Source organism: Canis aureus, chromosome 37 (assembly GCF_053574225.1).
Source record: "Canis aureus isolate CA01 chromosome 37, VMU_Caureus_v.1.0, whole genome shotgun sequence".
NCBI lineage: Eukaryota > Metazoa > Chordata > Mammalia > Carnivora > Canidae > Canis > Canis aureus.
This window is the reverse complement of record NC_135647.1, coordinates 26,675,482-26,685,883: the sequence shown is the minus strand read 5'-3', so window position 1 is coordinate 26,685,883 and position 10,402 is coordinate 26,675,482. Positions and strand designations below refer to the sequence as shown.

At 45.3% G+C, this 10,402-nt stretch overlaps 1 long non-coding RNA gene across 1 annotated transcript in view; it reads left to right on the top strand.

Annotated features, from left to right (window-relative positions):
- The first annotated feature begins 1,241 nt into the window (after positions 1 to 1,241).
- LOC144306871 (uncharacterized) overlaps positions 1,242 to 10,402 on the top strand; it is a 38,193-nt gene continuing 29,032 nt past the window's right edge. The window contains exon 1 of the long non-coding RNA XR_013373932.1: positions 1,242 to 2,002. This is a non-coding gene — a long non-coding RNA (uncharacterized LOC144306871). The remainder of the gene's footprint in view (positions 2,003 to 10,402) is intronic.

Below are 10,402 nucleotides of genomic sequence, written 5' to 3'. Positions count from 1 at the left end.
TAAAGTCACGGGACACAAACTGAAACTACAGAGCAGAGTAGCCTTGCTGTGTCCTGACAATGAGCACTCAGGAAGGAAAGGAAGGATGTGAAGGCCTTCTCAGGAGCATCAAGGAGAATAAATGAGACTGAACCAAAGGAGCACAAGACTTGTGCACTGAGCCATACCAGGCTCTGGGAGGCCATCCTGGGCTTGTGGGGTGGGAGCCTCATCTTGTGAAAATGTCCACAGTTCCTGAAGCCACCCTCATTTTCAAAGTCATTCCTATCAAAATCATGGTGACAGAACTTAGAAATAGGAAAAAAAACATAACATCCATCCTCCTCAACAAATAACCCCGGACAGCAAATCAGTATTGGAGAAGCAGGACAGAGTGAGATGCAGCACTTTCCTATTTCCCCTGTTATGCCCCACCCCTCCAGCGACCCTCAGTTCATTTCCTATCGTTAAGAGTCTGTATTTCTTGCATCTGTTTTGATCTTATTTGTCTTTCCTTCCCTTCACAGTAGTTCATCTGCTTTGCTTCTTGAATTCCACCTATGAATGACACCACACGGTCATTCTCTTTCCCAAGTGACTTATTTCACTTAACATGATCCCTTTAGTTCTATCCACATCATTGCAAATGGCAAGATTTCCTTCTCTTTGATAGCTGAGTACCATTCCTCTCTCTATGACCATCATCTATCTCCCGTCCTCTTTATCCATCATCTGCCTGAGGGCACCAAGGCTCCTCCCACAGTGTGGCTACTGTGGACCCGGCTGCTGTGGACATTGGGTGCAGTTGTCCGATGTCTCACTGCATCTGTATGTTCCGAGTGAGCTCCAGGCCATACAACTGCTGGTCGCAGGGCGGCTCTATTTGTAACTTCCTGAGGAGCCTCCACACTGTCCAGGGCAGCTGCACTAGCCCGCAGTCCCACCCACAGTGGAAGAGGGTTGAGTGAGTTTTGCAGGATGTGGTAAAAGTCTGGTCCACATTTCATTTCATGTCCTGTGGGCTCCAATTCCTTGTCCTTAAGTATTTCTGGGGAAACCAGGTGTTGGGCTCCGTTTCAGTGAGATGTTTCTGAAGCTAACAGGCCACAGCTGGAGCCTGGATGAGGCAGGTGCGGCCTATGGAGCACCCGACTCTTCCTGCATGGCCTCCTGCAGCGCCTGAGTGTCCCACAGGGGGCACCCGAGCCCAGGCCCCACCCAGGGGTGCGCATGCGCAGTAGTCCTACTCTGCCTTCATTAACAGGAGCCAGCCTGTGCTGGGGAGGCCTGAGGAGGACATGGGGACGCGTCCACGCTGATGAATCCCAGCCTCCTCAGGACCCGCGGGAAGTCTCGGGGGAAATTGGGCCGTGTTCACGCTGACAGGAGCCCTGGTCTCCTCAGGACCAGCGCTGAAGTTCAGGAAGATATGGGCCCGCATCCACATTGCCAGGAGCCCTGGGCCGCCTCAGGTCCCGCGGGCAGGCTTCAGGAAATTGTGGGCCCGCATCTACGCTGACAGGAGCCCCTGAGCCGCCTCAGGACCCACGGGGACACTTCAGGAAGATGTGGCACCGCTTCCACTCTGGCAGGAGCTCCCGTCCCCCTCAGGATATAAGTTGAGGTTTCTGGAAGCTAGGTGCCGCATTCACGGTGACAGGACCCCCATCCTCCTCAGCACCTGCACTTTGGCTTCGGGACGTATGGGGATGCGTCTATGCTGACAGGAGCCTACAGCCTCCTCAGGATTCGCGGTGAATTTTTTGGGGGACGTGGGGCCATGCCCAGACTGACAGGAGCCCCGGCCTCCTGAGGACCTGCTGTGAGGGTTCCAGTGGATGTGAGGCATAGTCCACAGTGATAGGAGACCCGGCGTCCTCAGGACTTGCTGACTATGACTCAGGAACATGTGGGGCCACGTCCGCACTCACATGAGCCTGGATTATTCAGGACCCCGTGGAGGACTCTGGAGGCGCCATTGGGGGCCACGTCCACAACAGAAGGGACTACTCACAACCATAGGGTAGGTGAATGGGTAGAATAAATGGTAGGGTCAGGGGAGGGGAGGCAGTTGGTGGTTAGGCTTAGGTTAGATGTTAGGAGTTATGATTATGCTTATGGTTACGGATTAGAGGTTAGGTGAGGCATAAGTGTAAGGGTCAGTAGTTAAGAGTTAGGATGGGGGTTAGGGTTAGGGACAGGATTTAGAGTTAGGGTTAGGGTTTAGGCTCTAGGGATTAGGGCAGGAGGTTTGGAGTTGGGGTTAGGGTTATGGTTAGAGTTAGGGTTGGGCTTAGGTTTGCATTTAAGGTTAGGGGTTAGGGTGTGAGTTAGGGTTAGGGTTAAGGGTTAGGGGTTAGAGTTAAAGAAGGGCTAGGTTTAGGGTTAGGGCGAGGGTTAGGGTTAGGATAGGGATTAGGGCTAGGGTTAGGGTTAGTGTTTGGTTAGGGGTTAGGTTTAGGGTCAGGTCAGGGTCAGGGTACGGATTTGGAAAAGGGTAAGAGATACGGTTAGGGAGTGGGTTAGGGGTTAGTTTTAGGGTACAGGTTAGGGTACAGTTTGGGATATGAGATAGGATTAGTATTAGAGTGTTAGGGTTAGCGTACTGGTTAAGGTTAGGAATAGGATTTGAGTACATTAAGTTAAGGTTAGGGTTAGAGGGTAGGCTTAGGGTTAGATTTAAGGTAGGGGTCAGGCTTAAGGGTTTAGGATAGGTTTAGGAGTTAGGGTGAGGGTTGGCAGGAACATTCAGTGAATGTGTTTCGGTCTTGCAGTTTGTGTTTGGTTTTCAATTAGTGATAGTTCTTGTTTAAGGGTTAGGTTAATGTTAGGATTAAGTGTAGGGTTAGGGTTATGTCTGTGTATGGTTAGAGTTTGGGTCTTGGCATGTGCCTGCACTGGGACTCCTAGTATCTTGGGCAGTTTAGTTTTATGCACTCTATTTAGGTTTTGGGTTCAAAGATAGCCTGACTCCACCAAGTAGTGGCCTCCCCAGAGAATCAAAATCCAGGCTTCTGCTGGGGTCAGAATAGACATGGCAGGCTTCTCCCGAGCTGAGCTAAGGAGGGGATTTGTGCCTCTAAATATTCTATTTGGATTTTCAGTTGCCTTTCTGATTTTATCTCTTGTGCGCACATGTTTCATCAATCCTACCAATTTTCATTTTAAAGTTTTACTTGAATTCCGGTTTGTAAACACAGTATGATATAGTTTCAGGTTTACCACATAGTGATTCAATCCTTGGATACAACTCCTGGTACTGGTCACAGGTGCCCTCCAATATCCCCATCCCCTGATTCCCCATTCCCCCTTTGGTTTTTTTTTTTTTTTAAAGATTTTATTTATTTATTCATGATAGTTACACAGAGAGAGACAGAGAGGCAGATACACAGGCAGAGGGAGAAGCAGGCTCCATGCAGGGAGCCCGACGTGGGATTCGATCCCAGGCCTCCAGGATCGTGCCCCGAGCCAAAGGCAGGCGCCAAACCGCTGCGCCACCCAGGGATCCCCCCCCCCCTTTGGCTTTGATTAGTTTATTTTCTGTGGTTAAGAGTGTGTATCTTGGTTTGCTTCTCTCATCCCCCCTCTGCCCAGTTTGTTTGGCTTTTTAAAATTCACATGTGAATGCCATTGTATGGTATTTGGTATCTGTCTTTCTCTGACTGACTGAGTTCATTTAGCATAAGTCCTTTCCACTTCTCCCACGTCATTTTAAATGGCTTCATTTCATCCCTTCTGATGACCCAGTGATGTCACAGTGTGTATATTTAGCACATCGTCTCTGCCCATTCTTCTGTCGATGGACATCTGGGCTGTATCCACAGATTGGCTTTTGTTGATAACGCTCCTACAAACACTAGGCTGAGTGTCCCTCTTTCAATCTACTAAACTACTTTTGTATCCTCTTGATAAATACCTAGCTGTGCAATTTTGGAATCGTAGGGTAGCTCTATTTTTAACTTCTTTTTATTTTATTTTTATTTATGATAGTCACAGAGAGAGAGGCAGAGATGCAGGCAGAGGGAGAAGCTGGCTCCATGCACCAGGAGTCCGACATGTGATTCGAACCCGGGTGTCCAGGATTGGGCCATGGGCCAAAGGCAGGTGCCAAACAACTGCGCCACCCAGAGATCCCCGATTTTTAACTTGTCGAGGACCCTCCAAACTGTTTTCCACAGTGGCTGCACCTGTTTGCATGCACAGCAGGAGTGTAACAGGGCTCCCTCTTCTGCATAGCCTCACCAACACCTGTTGTTTCTTATGTTGTTAATTTTAGCCGTTCTGACGGCTGTCAGGTGACATCTCATTGTGGTTTGCATTTCCCTGATGATGGGTGACGCTGAGTGTCTCTCTGTGTGTCTGGTGGCCATCTGGATGTCTTGTCAGAGACAAAGTCCATTCATCTCTTCTGCCCATCTGTAGTTGGATAATTTGTATTTAGGATGCTGATATTTATATTTGCTTTATGTATTTTGCATACTAACTGTTTATTGGATGTGTTGTTTACAAATATCTCCTTTCATTTTGTATGTTGCCTTTTAGCTTTGGTTGTTTCCTTCACTTTGCAGAAGCTTTTCAATTTGATGAAGTCCCAATAGTATTTTTGCTTTTGTTTCCCTCACCTCAGAGGCATATCTAGAAAGAAGACCCAATGGCCAATATCAAAGACGTTGCTGCCTATCTTTTCTTCTTTGTATATGGTTTCAGGTCTCACATTTAGGTCTTCCATCCATTTTGAATTTATTTTTTATATATATGGTGTAAGAAAGTGGTCCAGTTTGATTCTTCTGCATGGGGCTGCCTGGTTTTCTGACAACCATTTGTTCTTATCCTGGGGTCAGGGTTAGGGTTTGTTGAAGAGACTGTCTTTGTGCCATTGGATATTCCTTCCTGCCTTGTTGTCGATTAATGCATCATAGAGTTACAGGTTTGTATCTTGTTTCGGCTTTCCATTCTGTTCTATTGATCTAAGCTTCTCCTGTTGGGAGATTCTTGATTGATGATTCAATTTCTTTGCTGGTTATCTGCCTGTTCAAGTTTTTTATTTCTTCCTTTTTCATTTTTGCTATGTTATATATTTCCAGGAATTGATCTATTTCTTCCAGGTTCCAGGTTGCTGGCATATAATTTTTCATAATGTTCTCTTATAATCGTTTGTATTTCTCTAGTGTTGGTTGTTATTTCTCTTTTCCCATTTGTGATTTTATTTGGGTCCTTTCTCGTTTTTTATCTTTTTTTCCTTTTTAAATATTTTATTTATGTATTCATGTGAGACACAGAAAGGCAGAGGTAAAGGCAGAGGGAAAATGAGGCTCCAGCTGGCCCTGATGTTGGACATGATTTCCCAGGACCCCGGGATCATGATCTGAGCCAAAGCAGATGCTCAACCCCTGATACACCAAGGTACCTTGATGATTCAATTCTTTTGCAAATTATGGGTCTGCTCACATTTTCTATTTCTTCCCATTACAGTTTTGCTCATTGGCGCATTTCTAGGGATTTGTCCATTTCTTCCAGGTCCCCCAGTTGTTAGCGTATAATCATTCATAGTATTCCCTTATAATTGTCTAATTTTTCTGGTGTTGATTGTGATCTCTCTTCTCTCATTTGTGATTTTATTTATTAAGTCTTTTCTCTTTTCTTGTTGATAAGGCTAGCTAGGGCTTGATCCATTTTCTTAATTATTTTGAAGAACCAGCTCTTTGTTTCATTATTCCATTCTACTGCTTTGTTGTTCTGTATTGTTTATTTCTGCTCTCACCTTTTTTTCCCCTTCTTCTGTAGTCTTTAGGCTTTTTTTTGCTATTCATTTTCCAGCCTCTTTAGGTGTAGCATTAGGTAGTGTATTGGAGACTTCCTGTTTCTTGAGGTAGGCCTGTATTGCTATTCTACTTCCCCCTTAGGACTGCCTTTTCTACATCCTAGAAGTTTGGAGAAACATGTTTTCATTTTCTTTTGTTTTAAATTCCTCTTTAATTTCCTGGTTGCTCCATTCATTCTCTAGTAGGATGTTCATAATCTTCATGTATTTTTGGTCTGTCCAAATTTTTTCTAACTGTTGACTTCGAGTTTCATAGCGTCGTGCTCCAAAAATGTACAGTGTGTGATATCAACCTTCTTGTACCTGTTGTACCTGTTGAGGGCTGATTTGTGGCCCATGATATGATCTGTTCTGGACAATGTCCCATGTGCACTTGAAAGGAATGTGTATTCTGTTTTAGGTTGAAATGTTCAGACTATATCTGTTGAATCCCTGTGGTCCAGTGTGTCAAGGCTATTGTTCCCCTGTTGATTTAATGCATAGATGATCGGTCCATTGACGTAAGTGGGTGTTAAAATCCCCTGTTATTGTATTATTATCAGTGAGTTCCTGTATGTTTGTTGTTAATTGGTTTGTATATTTAGGTACTCCCATGTTGGCAGCATAAATATTTATTTGTTGGAAATTTTTTTTAAATAAATTTATTTTTTATTGGTGTTCAATTGAACAACATACAGAATAATACCCAGTGCTCATCCCGTCAAGTGTCCCACTCAGTGCCCGTCACCCATTCACCCTCTCTTCCCACCCTCCTCCCCTTCCAGCACCCCTAGTTCGTTTCCCAGAGTTAGGAGTCTTTATGTTCTGTCTCCCTTTCTGATATTTCCCACACGTTTCTTCTCCATTCCCTTATATTCCCTTTCACTATTATTTATATTCCCCAAATGAATGAGAACATACACTGTTTGTCCTCCGATTGACTTACTGCACTCAGCATAATACCCTCCAGTTCTATTCACGTTGAAGCAAATGGTGGGTATTTGTCATTTCTAATGGCTGAGTAATATTCCATTGTATATATAAACCACATCTTCTTTATCCATTCATGTTTAATGGACACCAGGCTCCTTCCACAGTTTGGCCATTGTGGACATTCCTGCTATAAACATCGGGGTGCAGCTGACCCGGCGTTTCATTGCATCTGAATCTTTGGGTAAATCCCCAACAGCGCAATTGCTGGATTGTAGGGAACATGTGTTTTTTCTTTTTTTTCCTTTTTTAATTTATTTATGATAGCCACACTGAGAGAGAGAGAGAGAGAGAGAGAGAGGCAGAGACATAGGCAGAGGGGAAGGAGACTCCATCCACTGGGAGCCCGACGTGGGATTTGATCCCGGGTCTCCAGGATTGCGCCCTGGGCCAAAGACAGGCGGCAAACTGCTGCACCACCCAGGGATACCTTAGTTCTAATTTCAAGGCATTATGGTCTGAGAATATGCAGGGGACAATCCCAATCATTTGGTATCGGTTCAGACCCGATTTGTGACCCAGTATGTGGTCAATTCTGGAGAAAGTTCCATGTGCTCTTGAGAAGAATGTGTATTCAGTTGAGTTTGGATGTAAAGTTCTGTAGATTTCTGTGAAATCCATCTGGTCCAGTGTATGATTTAAAGGTATCGTTTCTTTGGAGATGTTTTGCTTAGAAGACCTATCGAGTATAGAAAGAGCTAGATTGAAGTCACCAAGTGTAAGTGTATTATTATCTAAGTATTTCTTCACTTTGGTTATTAATTGGTTTAAATATTTGGCAGCTCCCACATTCGGGGCATATATATTGAGGATCGTTAAGTCCTCTTATTGGATAGATCGTTTAAGTATGATTTAGTGTCCCTCTTCATCTCTCACTACAGTCTCCGGGGTAAATTTTAGATTATCTGGTATAAGAATGGCTACCCCTGCTCTCTTTTGAGGACCATTCGAATGGTAAATTTTTCTCCAACATTTCATTTTCAGATTGTAGGTGTCCTTCTGTCTAATATGAGTCTCTTGTAGACAGCAAATAGATGGGTCCTGCTTTTTTATCCAGTCTGAAACCCTGCGCCTTTTGATGGGGTCATTAAACCTGTTCACGTTCAGAGTTACTATCAACAGATATGAGTTTAGTGTCATCATGATATCTTTTCAGCTCTTGTTTTGTGGATTGTTCCACTGAACTTCTTCTTAAAGGGGAATTTTAAGAGTCCCCCGTAAAATTTCTTGCAGAGCTGGTTTGGAGGTCACATATTCTTTCAGTTCCAGCCTGTCTTGGAACTCTTTATCTCTCCTTCCATTTTGAATGAGAGCCTTGCTGGATAAAGTATTCTTGGTTGCATGTTCTTCTCATGGAGGACCCTGAATATATCCTGCCAGCCCTTTCTGGGCTGCCAGGTCACTGTGGAGAGGTCTGCTGTTACCCTAATGCTCCTCCCCATAAAGGTCAGGATTTTCCTCTCTCTTGCTGCTTTAAGGATTTTCTCTTTATCTTTGGAATTTGCAAGCTTCACTATTAAATGTCGAGGTGTTGGACGGTTTTTATTGATTTTAGGGGGGGATCTCTCTATTTCCTGGATGTGAATGCCTGTTTCCCTTCCCAGATTAGGAATATTTTCAGCTAGGATTTGTTCAAATACATATTCTGGCCCTCTGTCGATTTTGGTACCCTCGGGAACCCCAATTACACGTAGGTTTTTCTTCCTCTGGCTGTCGTTTATTTCCCTTAATCTGTCTTCCTTGTCTTTTAATTGTCTGTCTCTTTTTTCCTCAGTTTCTCTCTTTGCCATCAACTTGTCTTCTATGTCACTCACTCATTCTTCCACCTCGTTATCCGTCGTCGTTAGGACTTCCAGTTTGGATTGCATCTCATTCAATTGATTTTTACTTTCTGCCTGATTGGATCTAAATTCTGCAGTCATGAAGTCTCTTGAGTCCTTTATGCTTTTTTCTAGAGCCACCAGTAGCTGTATAATAGTGCTTCTGAATTGGCTTTCTGACATTGAATTGTAATCCAGATTTTGTACTCTGTGGGGGAGACGACTGTTTCTGATTCTTTCTTTTGAGGTGAGGTTTTCCTTCTAGTCATTTTGCTGAGTGCAGAGTGGCCAAAACAAATTGTATTGGGAAAAGGAGAAAAAGAGAGGAGAGAAGGAAGGAAAGAAAAGAGAAAAACGAAAAAGAATAAAGGAAGAAAGAAGGAAAAAAGAGAATAAAAAGAGAAAGAAAAAGAAAGAAAGGGGGAAAGTGGAGAGTGAAGCAATCAGAAATAAAAAAACATGGGGGGTATCTTCTGATTCTGTATACTTTAAGTTCCTTGACTTCCCCTGGAACTTGTCCGTCTAGCCGGTCTTCTGGGGGAGGGGTCTGTTGTGCTGATTTTCAGGTGTTAGCACTTGGGGGAGCTGCTCTGTCCCCTGCCTGGTGCAGGGCTCAGTGGGGGTAGTTTACCCTGTGAGGCCCCAGGAGGAACAACCCCAGTGTCAGCAACCAGCTCTGGAAAACTGTATTCAGCCTCCGCAGTAACATGGGAGCAGCCCATCTGCAGGTCCTGGAGGCTCTGGGGCTGGGCCGCTGATATGCTCAGCTCTGGACAGGAGCGTCCTTGCTGTCCTAGGCCCTCTGGGCCTCTGCCTGTCCCGGGGGAGGCAGAATCCTGGGCTGTGTCCCGGCGCCCTGTGCTCCAGGGCCTGTGCTGTTGGATTCTCACTCCCAGCCGTACAGCCACCTCACTGCGGAGCCACTGCCCGAGCCCCTCCAAGTTGCTCCCAGAGCTCCGCATCCCCCTCTGAATGGAGCCTCTTCCTTTGCAGGAGGCGCCGCTGCCAAGCTGCTCCTGGGCCGTGCAAACGCCTCTGTGCAGAGCCGCCACCTGAGCCCCTCAGAGCTGCTCCCTGGTCAATGCATGTGCCCTGCAGCCCTTAGGGAGCTCGCTGCACTCTCCTGGGAGTGCATGTTTCTATTAGTGTCCCAGGGTGCCCTAGGGCATCCCTGCCCTCCTGGGGTCCTGCTCTGACTCCTTGAAGGGGCCATTCTGCCCTGGAAGATTGGTGAAGCTCCTCCTTCTCCCAGGACAGAGCTCTTCTGTCCTGTGAGCACTCGCCCCGGCCGTAGCCAGGCTCCTCACAGGGCCACTCACCCTTGGATGACTTCTGTTTCTTTAATTCTTTTTCCCGTCTTCCTACCTTGATAGAATCACGAACTTTTCCACTATAGCATTCGAACTGGTCTCTGTTTAAATCTCAGGCTGAATTCGTAGATTTTCAGGATGATTTGAAGGTTATCTAGGTAATTTCGTGGGGACAGGTGATTTGGGGACCCTACAATTCCGCCATCTTGCCCCTCCTCCTGTATGTTGCCTTTTAGCTTTGGTTGTTTCCTTCACTGTGCGGAAGCTTTTCAATTTGATGAAGTCCCAATAGTATTTTTGCTTTTGTTTCCCTCACCTCAGAGACATATCTAGAAAAAACATCCAATGGCCAATGTCAAAGACGTTGCTGCCTATCTTTTCTTCTTTGTATGGATTCAGGTCTCACATTTAGGTCTTTCATCCATTTTGAATTTATTTTTTATATATATGGTGTAAGAAAGTGGTCCAGTTTGATTCTTCTGCATGTGGCTGCCTGGTTTTCC